This window comes from Mesocricetus auratus, unplaced genomic scaffold (genome assembly GCF_017639785.1).
Source record: "Mesocricetus auratus isolate SY011 unplaced genomic scaffold, BCM_Maur_2.0 Super-Scaffold_100676, whole genome shotgun sequence".
Lineage (NCBI taxonomy): Eukaryota > Metazoa > Chordata > Mammalia > Rodentia > Cricetidae > Mesocricetus > Mesocricetus auratus.
The window spans coordinates 185,741,918-185,760,914 of record NW_024429266.1 but is presented as its reverse complement, the minus strand read 5'-3'; the positions used below and the strand labels follow the sequence as shown (position 1 = coordinate 185,760,914).

The 18,997-nt window shown below is 45.1% G+C and overlaps 1 long non-coding RNA gene across 1 annotated transcript; it reads left to right on the top strand.

The window, feature by feature from the left end:
• The first annotated feature begins 1,169 nt into the window (after window positions 1-1,169).
• Window positions 1,170-18,663, top strand: LOC110343526. Its single transcript, XR_002385831.2, has 3 exons — window positions 1,170-1,342; window positions 4,396-4,498; window positions 17,663-18,663. It is a non-coding gene; the product is annotated as an uncharacterized LOC110343526 (long non-coding RNA).
• Window positions 18,664-18,997: the final 334 nt, after the last annotated feature.

Sequence of the window (18,997 nt, the reverse complement as noted above, 5' to 3'; positions counted from 1 at the left end):
GTTTGCGAGGTGACTCTGTCGAAAGTGAAAAGGCTGGGAGCAGAGCGGACTGAGGAGAGATGTCCTAATGGAGCTCTTACTTGTTTAGCTGGCAGGAGGCTTCAGGTTCAACCCCACCCCCACAGCCAACACACACACACACATACCCCAAGGGGCAGGGAGCTGTTTGAAGAAATAATGAGTGGGAATTTCCCCAAATTGGGTTTGGTCAGACACCAAAACCACAGACTGAAAAAGTTCAGAGAATGCAAGTGAGATAAGTGTCCTAAACAAACAAAACTCCCTACGTTCACACACAGCGAAGTCAAAGCATGAGAGGGGGAATCTTGGAAGAGGCCAAGGAAAAAAAAAAAGTCTTACCTGTGTTGGAAGAAAGATAAGAATTACATCCAAATTCTCCCCAAAATACATGAGCAAGAGAAGGGAGCAGATGAGATGTTATTGAAGAAAAGAACTGGCCAATCTAGAATCTGGTAACCTTCAAAGTGAGGAGGAATAAAGATTTGATGTTTATTTTTGATAAGGTCTCTCTACACAGCCCTAGATGACCTGGATTTTGCTTTGTGGATCAATCTGGTCCCAAATTCACAGACATCCTCCTGCATCCACATCCCGAGTACTGGAACAAAAGTGGAGCCACCATGTCTAGCAGGATTTTATCGCAGAAATTTAAGAGGAATCTATTGTCTGGCAGTCAATGTAAAAAGTTCTTTAGCTAGGCAGGGTCACCACAGAACATGCCTGCTATCCCAATGCTCTGGGGGCTGAAGCAGGGGAACCATGAACCAAGGCCAGCCTGGACTACAAAGTAAGATCTTGTTTCAGAAAAGATGGGGTGGGTGCAGAAGGGAGGAGGGAGAAGAACAGGAAAAGAGGAAGAAAGGGGGCTGGAGAGATTGCTCGGTGGTTAAGTGCACTTGTTGCTCTTACCAAGGACCTAGGTTCAATCCCCAGCACTGGCACAGCCTCTCACAACCACCTGTAACTCCAGTCACTACTTGGAGTCATCCGAAGTCATCATGTGCTAGTAAAGGTGTTTTCTGTCTGGAGGCATTTGTTCACAAGGAGAATCGCTCAAAGGGGGCAAAGCACAACACCAGAAGCACCGCCCAGGAAAATGCTGATGCCAGACTTCACTCAACAGGAAGCACAGACTGAGTCTGGGTTGATGGCCTAGAAGGTAAAGGCATCCGCCCTTCTATCCCGCGTCCAGTCCCTAGAACGCAGGAGAAGAGCCGAACACTGTTGTTCAATATGGAGCATGGCTACTCGGGGAGATGCTGAGCTCGGAGAACCGTCTTCACTTCCAAGAAATAAAATATCAGAAAGGAATACCACACTGGTGAGCATGCATGAAGCCTTCTCAAACATTTGTCAGCAATGTGTACAGGTGTCCTAGGAGGCCAGAAGGGTGAGTGCATCGGATCCCCTGCAGCTAAAACTAGAGTCTGTGGGGAGACGCTGATGTCTGTGCTGGGAACGGAACTCTTAACTCTCCAGCCTGGGGACATTCTTTTTAACAACAGCACATTTTGTTTTCCCAAGTCAGTGGTTGCACAGCACCCTGTCAAATAAAACAACTAGAAAGGATTGGTCAGTGACCCCGCCCTGCTGGCAAGTAGCTCCTCAAAGAGCGTTGGCTCCCTCAGAGCAAAGTTCAGGAAACATCAGCCGGAGAACAGGATGGAGCTCCCTGCTCAGTTCTCACAGCCCTTTGCACCTAGACCCCATGATCCAAGCCCAGCACCCTACAGGTCGCAGGCCCTGTCCTTTACCTTCCAGCTGTGTGAACATCTCTGTGCCTTAGTGATCTCATCTTTAAAATGGGAATAATAAAATCCCCAACTGTTGTGAGAATTAATGAGTCAATACATTTAAAGCTCTCAGGAGGGCTGGAGGTGCAGCTCGGTGGCTGCAGGCATGGATGGACAGGGTTTAATGTGTAGCACATGGGAAATGCTCAGTACATTTTGACTTACTACTGATTTTGTAGACTAGCTTGTGACACGCTATCACAGAAAAAAATTAGAAAAACCTAATAGCTTCTGAATGATGTACTTTAAAACATCTGTGGAGGGCTGGGCTGTAGTTGGCTTTTTGGCATGTGTTTATCTGTCTGTCCGAGGGCTCACACATGCCACAGCATGCATGTGGAGGTTAGGGGACAATCGGCAGGAGCCAGTACTCTCCTTCCACCATGTGGGTCCCAAGACGAACTCTGGTGTTCAGGCTTGGTGGGAGACACCCTCACCCCACGACTGTCTTGCCAGGCCACCTGTTTCCTCTACCCAAAACTCTCTGTCCTTTCTCTTTTATTCTTCTCTCAAGTCTCTGTGTGACACAATGACATCTCATGACCCATGACCCAACATGTATCAAACCTCAGTGAAAACTAAAACAGAATTTTTGCATATCCTCCAAAAAATGATTCTATACTCAATCCAGCAGACAGAATAAATGTAGGCAGGTTTTTAATTTTATTTTTTTAGATAGAGCAAGGTTACAATTCCTAATTCCTTACAATTAGGAATCACACCTGGTAACTAATTGGTTAATCATTTTCTTAAATTTTGTTACATTTATTTAGTGTGTTTGTATCTAGTGTCTGTGTGTGTATTTGTGCATGTGTCTGTGTCTGTCTGTATGTGTGTATGTATATCTAGTGTCTGTGTGTATCTGTGTATGTGTCTGTGTGTGTGTCTGTGCAACTGTGTGCATGGGTCTGTGTGTGCAGGTACAAGCACGTCATGGTGTCCCATGTGGATGTCAGAGGCCAACTTAGGGGAGTCAGTTCTTTCTGTCTGCAGGTGAATCCTGGGACTTAAACTCATGTCTCTAGGCTTGGGGGAGACAAGTCCCTTTTCCCATTGAGTAATCCTGCCAGCTCTGATTGGCTAATTTGAAAAATTAATAAAACAACAAATGAGAAGAGAAGGCTGAGAATTGCTCACTTGTAAATGTGCTAGATGATGTTTTTATGTGGGTGTTTGCATTGCAAATCCAATGTTGGATACTGCCTAAAAGCCATGAAGGAAGGAGATCCCAAGTTGGGTGCTTGATTCTTAGAAGATAGATAGATATAGATAGATAGATAGATAGATAGATAGATAGATAGATAGATAGATAGACAGACAGATAGACAGATGCTTTCAACCTAAATGAAGTAGAGCATGCAGGGAGGGCACTAGAAGGAGAAGATGTCTTTGAAGAGGGTGACCCTCGAGGACAGCTAGGTCAGTGATGCCAGACAGACTGGTCTCTGAGAGACGTGAGGCTTGGTGTGTCCTCTCTTTTGCTCAGATCTTATCTGGGGTTATTGATTTAACCTTTCCCACAAGCTGACGCTCTTCAGTTCTGGGACTCAGCCACTCTTATATATTCTAGCCACATCCAGTCAGCTTTCTGGTCCCTTGTTCCCCTCTGCCTGGTCCCTATATGGCAGGGACAGAGCCTCTGACCGTCGCTGAGATTCAGAGCTATCCGGAAAATTGTTCTTTCATCGTGTACAGTGTCATCTTCAAGTTTCAAGTCAAAAACAGAAGCAAAAGTTCACTGGCTTGGAGAAGCCAAATGTTGCCTACACAGTGGCAAACTGTATGCTACGCTCTGTGTCAGACAGAATTTGAGAGTGCCATTTATTCTGTAATGTCACCCCAGCTGCGATCTCCAGGTAACATTCCACATATGTTGACTCAGGATGATAAGAAACTGCTTGTTCTTAGCCTGGGCTCCACTGGAGAAACAACAGAATGCCTGCAGAAGTGACTGAGTGGAAGACCCAAACGCGCTCACCCCAGCCTAGCCATGTGCTGGATTTAGCATCTTCAGGCTTCGATGGAGGACTGTGGTCCAAGGGGTCAGAGGTGGCCTGCATTTTCTGCACTCTGTGGGGTGTGGGAGGGAGCAGTCTCCTTCCCACTCAGTCACCCTTGGAAACGCAGCTCAATGACCCCGCATCATAGGAATCTGCCCAGTGTGCTTTGAGGAGGCCAGGGGAGCCTGCCCTTCAGTGCAGCAGCTAGACGTGTCTCTGAAATGCTAATGAGATCGGCTCATTTCAGAACTGCTTATGGCATTCTCGGACTTGAAATGACCTGAAGTACACAGCAAGGCGTTACTGCCCTCCCTGGAAGATCTCCAGGCAAAGGAATTGTCCAGTGCTCCTTGGCTCTCAGCAGTCAAAGGCTGTTTCCTCTGGCCTGTCTTGTTTCCAGCTCTCTGCCCTTCACAAAACACATGCCCATATACATGCAGGCCCTCTCTGCAATCCTCCATTCCTGGAGAAAGGAGTGAAGGGGAGAGCTATGTTACTAGGTAAGGAAGACTCGGAATGACGCTCATGCAGTGATACTAACACAGGTTCTCAGTCTGGTTATTTTACTTAATCCCTTGCAGTGTGGTGAAGCTAAAGAAGCCCAGGCTGGAAAGACAGTGGCCTGTCAGCCTCCCTTCTTACCCATACCAAACCACCCCAGGAGACACGGATCGGATATTCTTTGTGAGTATCAGCAACTCATATACTTACTCTGAACCCGGTTTCTTAGCAGCTAAGTAAGAACACACACACACAGGGAGAGAGAGAGAGAGAGAGAGAGAGAGAGAGAGAGAGAGAGAGAGAGAGAGAGAGAGAGGGAGGAGAGAGAGAGAGAGAGAGAGAGAGAGAGAGAGAGAGAGAGAGAGAGAGAGAGAGAGAGAGAGAGAGATACCATGAACATATACAGGCATCCACATTGCATGTGCACGCAGGTCCTTTGCAGATGTTGTTTCTAGAACTTACAACACCCCTTTCCTTTCACCTAAGCTATAGCTTCTACCTGTCTGATTTTCAGAGGTTATCACTTCCTCCTGTGATGCCCTCCACATCCTGGAGTCCGACAGGTACTTGCTCACAGCACAGATTACCATAGACATCCTCTTACCTAACTTCTACCTAACTGGTGCTCCAAACTTAGCAACAATGGTGGCTTTTCGATACTGTAACAAAATACTTGAGTTAGTCAAACTAAGAAGGTGACAGGTTTATTTTGGACCCTTTAACTCATATTTAGTTGGTCTTATTGCTTTTAAGCTTGTGTAGAGGCACACCATGGTGAAAGCACTTATGAAATTATCTTTTCATGTCAGGGTACAAACAAAGCGGGAAGATGGCGTGTCGCTCTATCTCTTTTAAGGGAACACCCTGAAATGACCTAACTTTCTCCCATAATGCCACACCTCTCATGGCATCCACTACGTCCTGATAGTGTCTCAGGGTAGGGACCAGCCCTTGTAACATATGAGCCCGAAGGGGACAGATGTCATGTGATCTCTGTTGCTGTGATAAAAACACTCTTACCAAAACAACTTAAGAGGAAAGGGTTTATTTCCTTTACACTTCCATCACTGAGGAAACCAGGGCAAGAACTCAAGGAAAAAACCTGGAGGCAGGAACTGTGGAGGAATAATCTTTTTGTACACTGTGAGGATGTGTCATTCTGGTTGGTTTAATAAGAAGCTGAATGGCCAATACTAGGCAGGACTTTCAGGCACACAGGATGCTGGGAAGGAAAAGGATGGAGTTGCCAGGAAGACAGTGAGGAAGCAGCCTGGGCAGTACAAAGTAAAGATGATAAGGTCACGAGACAAAAAGTAGATTGATAAAAATGGGTTAATTTAAGTTGTAAGAGCTCATTAGTAACAAGCCTAAGCTATTAGTTGAGCTTTTATAATTAATAATGGGTCTCTATGTAGCTATTTGGGAGCTGATTGGTGGGACAGAAAAATCCACCTACAAGGAACTATGGAGGAACACTGCTGGTTCACTCTCTGGCTTACTACCAGGCTCGTGCTTAACAGGCTTTTGGGAATAGCCCAGAACCACCCACCTAGGGATGGTGCTACCCACAGTGGGTTGGCTCTCCTGCATCAGTTAATATCCTGAAACCTGATCCACGTTATTCCTCCATGATGTTCAATTAAAGACACAGCCACCCGCATTCCCTCTTCTCTATGAGACATAGATTAGTGTCTGGCCACTCTGTAAAATGACCACCTAATTTTGTTCCTTCCTTGTACCCTGTTTGCGTTGTCATTTGTACCTTTTTCCAAGTTTCTTCATGCTAATTGTGCGTGGGTGAGTCCGGCACGGCAGAAACAGTGACATGTGTGTACGAAGGACAGTCACTTCTCTGCAGACTAAATTGAGCAGCCCAGAAAGGCAAGCTAAACAACAGGGAGACTGGGGAGTGGATGACTACAGCTGCAAGAGTCTGCAGTCAGATTCTTCTCAAGGGTGTCTTTAAATCCTCCCTCTGATGCAGAGAATGAAAACAGGAAATCTCTGAGCAAGGGTGTGGTGGATACAAAGATCACAAAAAGGGTTTGAGCTTTGCACCAGGAGATGCACATGAGCCAGGTGTGAGCCAGGCCTGGTGGGGCACAGCTGTGATTCAGTGCTTGGGAGATGGAGGCAAAAAGAGCAGGAGCTCAGGGTCATCCCTGGCTGCATAGTGAGCTTGAGACCAGCCTGGGATACAAACCAAAATGCTAGCAACAAAGTTTGTGTGTGTGTGTGGGGGGGGGTAAATCTTCTGGGTTAAAATAAATGCTTAAGGGATGTGTCTTTTTCTGTGATTCCTTGTTCACTGACAAAACCTTCGTGGAGGTGACAATACTGTCATATTCCTACAAGGTCACATCACAGAATATGGAGCTCAGTGTGAAACAGAAAGGCAGGCCTCCTAAACATCTTAGGAATTTCAATATGGTGATGGCAGTGTGTCAGATCTTGTGAACACTGTGGTGTTTAGGGCTCTCTGAGTGGAGGCCTGCCATATAGGCCAGGGGTCCCTCTAGGCTTGGTGCCTGGGATGCCCCACAATGACACCCATAGAATAGCCCAGACTGCAACCTCCCGACACAGAAGTCAGGAAGTCCAGGCACTACAGTCAATGCTTTTCTGCAGAGGGCCTGTTAGTGTCAGGCTGTTTTCCAGACTCTACAAACGCAGTCGGGAGAGAGATTCAGACTCCAGCCCTCCTGCCTCTTAGTGTCTGCTGACAGTGTTAAGAATTGAACCCACCTATTAACTTCAGTCCCAGGGAATCTAATGCTCTCTGTTGGCCTGCATGGGCATTAAGACACACATGTGGGGCACATATACATATGCAAACACCCATACACATAAAGTTAAAATTTGAAAAGGAAAACACATCCAAAGGAAATCAGAATATGGATTAAATGAAAACCTTGGAGTGGGGGTTAAGTGCTCTTTGAGCTTCAGTTTTGTGCTGAGTTTTGTGGTAACCAAAGCAAAACACACATGCTTACACATGCTTACACATGCTTAGGAGTACATTCGTACATGTGTGTTTGTGCATGTAGAGACTAGAAATCACTGTTATTCCTCAGGTGCCATTCATTTTGTTTGTTTTGTATAAGATGATGATTGTGTGTGTGTGTGTGTGTGTGTTTAGTATTCACAAGACTATGCTTGTGTCCACACCTGTGTACGGGCATGCAGAGGCCAAATCAGCATGGTGGGTATCTCCTACTACTGTTGGGCTTATTGCCTTGAGACAGTGTCTCTCACCAACTTAGAAGGTTTCCATTTTGATTGATTGGCTGGCCAATCTTGGAATTTGCCCGTCTTTGCTGTTCAGTGTTGGAGTTACAAACACACTCAGCCATGCCTGACTTTTTACATGTGTGATAAGGATTTGAATTCTGGTCCTTGCGCTTGTAGAGCAAGCGCTCCCATACACTGAGCAATTTCTTCAGCCTCCCACCTTGCTGTTTTGGGACTGAGTTTTTCATGGGCTTGAATCTTGGAAAGTAGGCTAATCTGGTTGGTCAACAAGCTTCAAGCTGTCTCTACCACCCCAGTGCTGGGGCTACAAATGTATGCTAACATGCCTGAGTATTTTTTTACATGGGTTCTGGGAATCAAACCCAGGCTTTCATGCTTGTACAGCAAGCAATTTATAGACTGGACTGTCTCCCCTGGACCCATTTCTCTCTCTCATCTCTTAGTGTTTCTCTCCGTTGTTTTTTTTTTCTTTTATCACCAAGCCATTTGTTCAGAGGAAATTGCACTTATTCCCAGTTTCACAGAGAAAGGCAGTTCAACAATAGAGATCCCTGCGCAGAGGGGATGGCCTGAGCACAGACAAGACATGCAACTCTCTACCTGCCTTTGTGCCTGCTAAGCTGTGCCTAACTGTATCTTTCCCACGAACAGATACACACCCCCAAAAAAGATTTGTGCCTATCTCAGAGACACAGTTTAGTGGAAAGCCTTAATAAAAGTAGCAGCTGTAAGCCGGGCAGTGGTGGCTCACGCCTTTAATCCCAGCACTCGGGAGGCAGAGGCAGGTGGATCTCAGTGAGTTCGAGGCTGGGCTGGACCGACAGCCTCAAAAACAATACAGAGAAACCCTGTCTCGTAAAAACCAAAAAAAAAAAAAAGTAGCAGCTGTAGTAATAGTCTTTTATCTAGATGGAAAAACAAACAAAAGCCAAACACTTCATTAAAACAGGAGTACTGTAGACTGGAAATCAATTTCAAATAAATTAACATTAGGCATACCTTTCACACTAATTTTTTCTGTTTGTAATTTAAGTTATTTTTTATTACTATATGAGAAAAAATTTAATTTATACACACTAATGGAATATATACTGCATAAGATTTCCATACATGTACACATTATATGGGCAAATCAGGGAGATGCATCTGTTTCCACAAATGTCCATCATTTCTTCATGGTAGAAGCATTCAAAATCCTTTCTCCCAAATTTTCGTAACACATAGTATGTTGTTGTTATCCATAGTTACTCCGTGACAGGATATGGCCCGGTTCCTTATTTGAATGCATGTGTATGTTTATGCATGTATTAATGTATATGTTTATATGTCTGTCTCTCTGTGTGACTATATATCTGTATGTACATAAATGTGCATGTGTATCTGTGTCTATGTGTGTGTGTGTATATGTGTGTCTCTGTGTGTTCGTGTATGTGTGTGTGTGAGTATGTCCGTGTGCATCTATATATGCTTATTTTCAATGCTGGTGATAGAACCCACAGTCTCCAGAATGCTAGGCAAATGCTCTACCTCTGAGCTATATATACAGTCACAGAACTTCCTAATCAGCATTACTTTATTTCATCTTTGTTTGGGGCAAGATCTCTCTGTGTATCCTAGTCTGACCCTGAACTTGCAATCTTCATGCTTCGGCCTCCCAAGGTTAGAAACTGTGACGCATAGTTTAAACAATGAGCATGTAAGCCCCCTCAGTCCCCTGTTCCAGGTTCTTCTGGTCCAGCTGTCAACCTGTAGAAACTGTTTGGATTCGGGAGTGGGGGGGGGGAGCTTAGAATTTCCAACCAGGGTGTTGCTAGTCCCTGAATGTGGTGGCCCCATGCCATTGCCTAGAGAAAGGATAGGCTAAGCTCTCCCACCAGCCCCGCTTGGGCAGTAACTGCTGTGAGCCCCTCACAGGCCCCTTCTTGGGTGTACAGGCTTTGCAGTGAGAGAAGGCCAGCTACCCGCTTTCCAGGGCCCAGACTGTAGATGTAACTGCTCGCACAGGCTGGATCTGGGCAGAGCTCCATCACAGCAGTGACTGTTTGAAGCACATTTTAAATGTGGTCTCTGAGACTCTGAACTGTGGCATGTGTGGTTGTCTCTCTCTTTTTTTCTTTCCTCCACGGGGTAACTGGAAACTGCTGTGCAGTGTTTTTCGTCATGTCCATGCGAGCAAGGCAAGGATCTGAGGGCCAGCTCACTCACACCCGCCTCAGCTGAATTCGTATCTGTGTGTGTGTGTGTGTGTGTGTGTGTGTGTGTGTGTGTGTGTGTGTCCTCTAGTCTTCCCATCTTTCAGGACACAGCCTTGAATTCATTTCCTCCTTTGGGAACCATGGCAGGTCAGTCAGGTTCTTTGAACTGTAGGAGTCAATACCACATGGACGACCTGTACCCTGGGGCTTTCATCCATTCAGATCATTCGGTGTCAGCCCTGGACCAATCAAGGTCAGCCCCAAACCATCGCAGGTCAGCCCGGAGGTCTACCATGGCTGATCAATTAATCTGTCAGCATCATGGTTTGCTTTAGGGTGTCCCGACTGAGTTGTCTCATGTTTTTGCCATTGTTCTTCCTCACTTATGCCCAAATCCTGGTATTTGCCCAGCATCTTTCCTTCCATCCCTCTTGACCTTCCTGTATCCTGAGTCTTCCCATCAGTCCATAAAAAGTTGAAAATACCGCATCAAAAATGTCTTTAACACGCCTAGCCTGCTCACACATGCTTAGAGCATTTGTGTGACCTACAGTTGAGCAAAACCATTTACACCAACCCTTTTTTTTTTTTTTTCGTTTTTTGAAACAGGGTTTCTTTATGCAGCCCTGGCTGTCATGGAACTTGCTCTGTAGACCAGGCTAGCCTCAAACTCACAGGGAACCGTCTGCCTCTGCCTCCCAAGTGCTAGGATAAAAGGCGTGTGCCACCACCCGCCCCCACTCCCCACCCCCAACCCACAAAGTCCATTTTATAATAAGGTATTGATTAGCTCACAGAATTTACTGAATAGCCGTATCTGGGGGGGAAATGCCTTCAACATAGTATGCATCAGATTAAAAATTGTATTATTGACCCTTATGAGCATAGGTCAGAGTGGAAGTTACAGCTCTAGGCTACAGCCCATCAACATGCAGTTTCTACCATATGGGAATCACTTTCGCACCATGAACACTGAAAGATCGTAAGTTGGACCCTTGGATATTGGAGTCCACCTAAATAATACTTAGAACTCAAACAATCCCTCTGAGTCACGGCATCACAACCCCAGCATGGCTGCCCTTGGGGCTAGGTTGCTGTCACTGGGGAGAACGGTCAGTGTGCTGTAGGTCTCCAGTATTTCTGGCCCCTACGCACAGCATGCTGGCAATGTGCCATCCATGGTTGTGACACTCAAAAACGCTTCCACGCTTTACCAAATGCCTCCTGTGAACCCTGAAAACAACTGCTCTCTCTGTATTGTGGTCTTTAATAGCTGAGGTTTACGATTTTGTTCTCTCTAAATATTTACTGATTTCTGCAGTTTTTCTTTAATACGATGAATTAATTAGAAATGCTTTAAACTTAAAATGCAATGTTGTATTCTTTAGTGTGTGTGTGTGTGTGTGTGTGGGAGCAAGCATGCACCCAAGTACCATGGAGCACAGAAGACAACTCTTTTAAAATAACATTAGTTTTAAAATGATAGTTGCATCAGGTAAGCATGAGTGCCGCCATGTCTCAGCACTTGCCTCACATTCCCTGCGAACTTCCAGTGCCTTGGCTGCAGCTCAGAACCCCATCATCAGGCTCACTATTGTTCTCTTTTAAGGAAATCCCCATCTTTCTCTGATCGATCTCCCCTCCCGGGTACTTTCAAGGTCTTTTGTAGGGATTGGGTTGTGTTTTGGCTTTTACAAGGTTTTCTGTGATGCTACTTAATACTAATTTCATTTTTATTTATATGCTTTAAGACTCACTTCCTACCTCTGAAGACTCATTTCTATCAAGTTCTGGAAAATTCTCAGGCATTTTCTCTCTGGTTATCCCCCCACCCACCCCCTGACATTCCTATGAGTCATATGTTTACCTCCGTTCTGACCTCTGTAATCCTCCATCTTGTTTTTATGCTGTCTTGTGTCTCTGAATGGTATGTTGGGTACTTTTCTCAAACCTACTGGTTCTTAGACTCTGACGTCAGTTCAGTCAACTATCACATGGCACTTTTATTACGCTGTACTTCATGGTTCAAATCTGCCCAATCTTGGTTTCTCTCCCCCATTTCTTATGATATTTTCACATATATAACTATTTCTTTTTGAAAATGCTACTGTGTAACACCTCTTCACTCATTATGCATTTTGAAGACGTCTAATGGTCTTCACCCACTGTGGTATGTGTGGTTGTTTACAGGTCGTAAGACTATAACTTGAGAATTGACACTTCTCTGGTCTGGTCACCCTCGGGAACTCTATGGAGTTGTATCCCACCAGACCACTACATGGGTTCACCTCACTCATCCTTCTGCCTAGAGTCCCAGCAATTTCTCCCTCCACAGTGTCTTCCATGGTTTTTACAGACATCAGAGCTGCTGGACCACTCAGGCCAAGTCACTGGAAACTGTTGGCATACAGGAGGGTAAGAATGGGGATTTAGGGGTATTTCTATTCACAGCTAGGCTCAACATACAGGCATCCTGAGAGTCTCCCTTGATGAGTAAGAAGAGAGTTTCCTTCTAAACCTTCACCCAGCTTTCTGTGAAGGCTTAAACCACATCTCTCTGCCTCACATAGACCTAACGCCTCCTGTTAAATACCCTTGTGGATTAAACAACTCAATCTGATATTGGAATACAATTTGTCTGCCATGAGTGATGCCATGAACTCCACCCCAGAAAAATGCCTCCAGAAATTTAATTGAAATTTTAAAAATGTAAGGTCTGAGAAACCTGAAAACTGAACCTTACTAGTTTTTCCCTTAAATTCAAAATTGCCTCACATCTCTTCATTCTCTGGATGCTCAAATTTCAATTCCTTGTGAAATCTTTCTTAGATGCTTGTGAGTTAACATTTAGATAAAGAAAAAACATAGTGAAGCTTTTTATGAGTGTCTGACTGAAGTGTGGTGATATATTATCTATGATTTAATAACAATTGCCTGAAGGATCAGAAAACAAAGCCAGCAACACTGGTTAGCTGTAGAAACCAGGCAGTGGTGGCACATACCTTTAATTCCAGGACTCAGGAGACAGGCAGATGGATCTCTCTGAGTTCAAGGCCACCCTGGCCTACACGAGAGTGAAGAGAAACAGAGCTCCTGCCTTTAACCCCAGCCTTGGAGAGGTGAAGACAGGAGGATATGACTGGGTGGAGAAAGGAATAAAAGGAGGAGGAGACAGGAATTTAGGTTTTTTGCCTCTGAGGATTTGTGGAGACAGGACTGCCATTTCAGCTGGGTAGATCTACTGGCTTGGCTGCTTTGCTTCTCTGATCTTCAGCTTGAAGCTTGAACCCCAGTATCTGTCTCTGGGTTTTTATTTTTCATGTTACACTGATCTTTGAAATAGGACAGTTTTCAGAGTGTCTGACATACCATATTGTAGGAAATGGGGAGCTTCCATTCCGACATAAATATCCAAGAGCACTCGTGCCTGAATCTCAAAGGTAAGCGCTTTAACACGCCTGTTCCACGTGAACCGGGTGGAGCTCAGTGGTGGAGCACTTGCCTGGCCTGCAGGAGGCCTTGGGTTTGATCCTTCGCATCCGAAGAAGCAAAATCAAGACAAACAACAAGCCCAAGTGATGCCTGTCTACCTGTCCCATTGCCGTCTGTCCATTTTGCACACCCCACATTCTTACCACACAGATAACTTGCACTTCTTTTTTTTTTTTTTTTTTTTTTTTGTTTTTGTTTTTACGAGACAGGGTTTCTCTGTATTGTTTTGGAGGCTGTCGGTCCAGCCTGGCCTCGAATGCACAAAGATCCGCCTGCCTCTGCCTCCCGAGTGCTGGGATTAAAGGCGTGCGCCACCACCGCCCAGCTGATAACTTGCACTTCTACAACCCTCTGCAACCCTGACGCTCAGGCTATCTTGAGCCTTTTGACAGCTGGGCTCTTCTTTATTTTCACACACTTCCATTCTCCAACCAAACCAAATGTCAAATATTGGCTTCTCTGTGAAGCATCCCGAAATACAGTGAAGCAAGCCTACACTCACAATGACGCTGAACAGACTCATTTGATAGAGCTTGCCACACAGAATACAGTATTTGTTTTTAGGCTTTCCTTCAACTTAGGTCTTTGCACAGACAGAAGCAAGATTCCACTTATCAACTCCAAATACATGGCACAGTCTTTGGCACATTGTAGTTAGTCATAAATTCTATGGCAATTGTCTGGCATTGTGAGACCACACAACTTTGGCCCAGAGAAATACAGCTTGACAGCCCACCTTTGAGTGTTATGAGCAGTCATAGTGTTCAAGCATTTCACAAAGCTTTGGGCAGTGGTGCCAGTTTGGGCACAGTACAAATCAAAGAGACTGTAGATTTTCAGTTTTCATTTGATTGTAGTCCTGATTCATAACATCGTTCCATTTCTGTATCTCACTAAGAAGGAGCTTATGACTTAAAACAGGCAGAATAAGTACTGGTTGAGTGACGTGTAATGATTGGCAGGTGATGGATAAACAGGTAGATATGGGCGGATGGATGGATGGGTGGATGGATGGAAGGATGGTTAAATGGATGATCAGATAGACGAGTGGTTAGAAACACCAGCACACAGGCTGACTGGCATGGAGCAATTGCCCAGTGAGTACTGGCATGGAGCAATTGCCCAGTGAGTAGACTCCACCACTGGATCTGCGCCTGGATTACATCTGACTCATTTTTACTTGTTCTGTAATCACATGCAGTACGTGATAGCTAAACGAATGAATGTAAGTAAGTGGAAACTAACTACATAATAAAATCTCAGATATTTATAGGGAAAGGTTGGGTGTGGTAGTATATGTCTTTAACACCTGCATTTAGAAGGACAAGCTCTGTGAGTTCAAAGCCAGTCTGGTCTCTATAGTGAGACAATGTCTCAAAAAAAAATACAGTCAGAGAAAAAGAAATCAAATGTTATCATTTGGGATGAAAATGAAGAATTTATTATCTTTAAGTATATTATGTTTTACCCTATTTGTACACTTTATCCATCCATCTACACACACACACACACACATACGCACGCACACATGCACTCACTCACACACACACACACACACGTGTGTGATTCATTTGATCAAAATAAAGTTCCTAACCGTCTATTTGAGCCAAACCCTGTGCTTTGTGTTTAAGAAAAGCTCTATAATTCTCCAAGTGTATAAAATATCACTGATGTTCTAGGAGCTAGTATCTCTCAAAGTTTTCATTCTGTGATTCATTCATTTATTCACTTATTCATTCCGTTAATAACTTGGAGCACACCTTCTCAGTGACATCCTTCTCCCCCCCCCCGCCATAGGCTGATGTGCAGCTTTTCCAGCATGACTTTGCAAGCTTCCTTTGTCAAGTAAAGACAATTGGTATACACGGTAGAAATACAGGTAGAACACTACCACAGCATCCAATGGAAGCTTCAGGGCTTCTTTGATTTGCCTTTTCATTCTACAGAGCATTCTTAACAGATGTGGGGCTTAGGTAGGGTGTTTGCTTTCAGAGCACTTAAGTAATGATAGTGGAAGGGTTCAAGTAATAGACAGATCAAGACATCAAGCTTAAAAATAGTATACTGATGAGACAAAGACGGAGGTGGACGGGGAGACGTGGCAGATGCCTTCTCTATGATGAAAGAGTGAGAAGGATGCTTTACCTTCACACAGACAGAGCTCTTAAGTACATGGGGTCTGACCCGAGTAATTGTTCCCTACCTGGGGTCTTTCATCATGAGTATGTGACCTGACCTGGGGGCGATGACGCAGGGGTCTTGGGGAGAACAGAGCCAGAAGGATGAACCCCACATCCCACTCTAAGGCCTCTGACTTTTCAGAGTGTCAGCAGGATGTAGCTTCCTACCCTGTGGCCCAATCTGACCTGCCTGAGCTGGCTTCTGGGAGGGCAAATATCTGCCTTCAAGCCACTCAAAAGCAATGGCAGCTTCACCTCCACTGGTCAGGAACTTTGACTTACTATTGACCTGGTTTTGAACTAGTGACCTGGAGGTGAATGGCTCTGTATCCCATTACTAATTCCCCAGAGCCACCGCCTCTTCCTCCTATCAGGAGCAGGGAGATCTGGTGAGGGCAAGGGCAGAAGTCCAGCCAGGGGCTCTAAGCCCATCAGCAGAGCTTCTGACCCAGCTTTAGCTTTAGCCTTGCCATCTGGCCCCCTGACATGCCCCCAGCCTTGAGTCCAGCTTGACTGAACAGGTTTTGGAAGAGGCCTAGGTCACACTGGGGCTGACCTCCACAGATGGATTCAGCCAGAGACTCCACCCATGGTCCCTCTTACATATGAATGTTCATGGTCTGCACGCACATTCCTCCTCAACAGGGAACTGAAGTCAGGCAAAATCTAGACCTCAGCCAGGTGGGATCTCACTTAGAAATTGTAGTGTCCCTACCATTAGCACCCCTTTCCCAACACACACACTATGGCTTGACTCTCCCTTTTCTCTACCCTGTTTCCTTCTGGACTCCAACTTTCTGGATGTCTAGCCTGTGTCTTGGTACTCTTATCCCTCAAGAGACCTGTGAGGTTAGTGTTCAGCTGAGACAACATCCATCCGAGAATCGGGACAAATTGTAAGAAGAAGAAGATATTTAGCAACACTCCATGAGTTGTCTTCTCTCTCCCTTTCTAGCTAGGAATGCTCAAAATGTGTCCACACAACAGTGCAGCAGGTCAAGGCCCAGAATCCACAGAGACGCCCAAGTCTTAGATAAATTCTGGCCTCTCTGAGCCACAGACCCCAGAGAAACAGGCCGGAACTGTTGGAGGGTGTGTGGTAATGTTCAGGACATCAGATACACTGAGTTTGGATTTTGAATTTTGGACTTTGGGCTCTGGAGATGGAAGCAGTACCTTAAACACGGCAGCAGGCAAGTCCTCTGCATGTGGGTGGCATGGGTTGCATTCCCCAACCACAGACCCACTCAACTCTTACTCTATGGAGTCCAAGTCCTCTATGCTAGGTATTACTACTTCAAGTTGGCATGGAAGACATTTTCTTTCCAAAGAGATGATGTGGACATGCCTAGTCTTCTCTTAGCAGCCTCATCTCGTGTGTATTTCTATACATGAGTACTGCACTTTTGAGCACAAGCAGTCCCTTTCTAACCTATGAATTCTTCTAAGTTGGGAGCCCTCCATCATATATTGCGTCCCTTCATTGGTGCCTAAGGATGTGATCACAAATGGTATGTGTGCAAAGAAGCTGAAGAGTGAATTTCAATTCCATGTCTCTTTGGATTTATTGTAGAATTCAGAGCAGTTAGAGCTAATAAGACAAGAGTGGTGGTGGTGAATCTGCTGTGAAAAACTAAAATCACGGTTTACTGCCAATCATGATGGTGTTCCTTTGCAATCCTGACTGAGAAAGGAAAGTCACAAGTTCTAAGGCATGCCTGGAATACTCAGCAAGTTCAAGACGAACCTGGGCATTAGGGAGACCTTACTTAAATAAAATAAAATAAATGAGCACCAGGCACAGTGGTTTACATCTCACAATTCCACATTTGGGATGCTGAGGCAAGAGACATGCCACGAGTTCGAGGCTAGCCTGGGTTTCAGAGTAAGACTCTCAAAAAAAAAAAAAAGACAGTACTATAAAAATGTAAAAAAATGGAGATGTATCTCTCAGTAATAGGACACTTACCCGGCATTTTAAATTTTACCAAAAATGGAGCAATATTAAGGAGAGACATTCTGGTGTGTGTGGCGGGGTTGGGATCCTGTGGTGTCGAAGAGCTTCAGCATGCTGCTGCTTATATATTTGATCTGTTACAGTGTGCTTTACCCTCTTGAGCTGGTGACTTCATCCTCTGGAGCCTCCAAGTCCCCATCTTTAAATAGAGGGCTAACCACAGTTATCTGCTCTCAAGAGTTTTTGTTTGTTTGTTTGTTTGTTTTTAAAGTGGCTTGGAATGGCATCTGGCACGTCACAAATACCATGAGGCAGTGTGATCGAGATTAGGGCGCGGTCCCCAGCAGCCTTCAGCGGGATACAGACTCTCAGTATCTGTTTATTCTCCACTGACAGCCAGGATCTAGGAACAGCTTCAGGGGGCGGTAACCACCCCAAGGCACCCTCACTTAAGAGTGAGTGTGGGTAATCTGGTTAGGGGAAGGAAAGCCCACGGAGAGAAGGGGAGAACAGCAGAGAAAAGAGTCTCTCAGCTGGACTTGCGGAGTGGAGACACTGGGGCAGTTTGGACGCCATTTTGACCACTAGAGGTCAGTGGAATGTTTTCTAAACTCAACGGGTCACTGAGGAACCTGTAGAAAGAATTGTCTACAGCATCACCCACAACACCATCCCTTGAAGAATCCAAGTTTGTTTTGCTTTGTTGAGGAGCCCACGTCATCCACCCTTCTCTGGACCCTCCTGTTAGAAGGTCACATTTGCAAGACAATGCTCTAGGCCAGGGATGAGGGATGGTGAGAAAATCAGCCTGGGACTGGGACACCACTTTTCTCCGAAGCTGAATAGCCCAGATGTTCAAGATTGTCCATGATCCCTTTTTTCTAGCAAATACTGCCTAAGATCCTTAAGATCCTACTCACTTGCAGCCTTGCATCCCGAGAGTCCTGTGGTTAGACCTCTGCTCCTTCTCTTCATCAGTACAGATCTGTGAGACTCTCCTGTTTTCCAAGGTCAGCATTGAGCACTATAGTGGAATCTTATGTGTTTATTGATATCTCACCCCATTTCCTAGACTCTGCTACAAATGAAGACTGTTTTGTCTTCATGGCTCATCTTCTAGCCCATGAGCACCTTAAGAACTCGGGTTATGGGCCTGGAGAGATGGCTCAGAGGTTAAGAGCATTGACTGCTCTTCTAGAGGTCTTGAGTTCAATTCCCAGCAACCACATGGTGGCTCACAGCCATCTGTAATGAGATCGGTGCCCTCTTCTGGCCTGTGGACATACATGTAGACAGAACACTGTATGCATAATAAATAAATAAACCTTTAAAAAAAAGAACTTGGGTTATGATTCTTCCTGTTCTACAGCCATAGTTCTAGTCCAAATGTGATGGTGATAGTGACATATTTGCTGAATTAACAGAAGAGGGAAATGAGTGAGTTCGGCCATTATTCAAACTCTTCATATAGTTTTTATCACAGGCAGCTGTGCTCTCTGGCTCAAGTCCTCTGGAAACTCGAGCATAATGAAAGAGTTCTCTGTTTCCCAGGGCAAGTCAGTCTAGGCTCTGCCTTGGGGCTACCTGTACCCCAGTATTCTGAGCT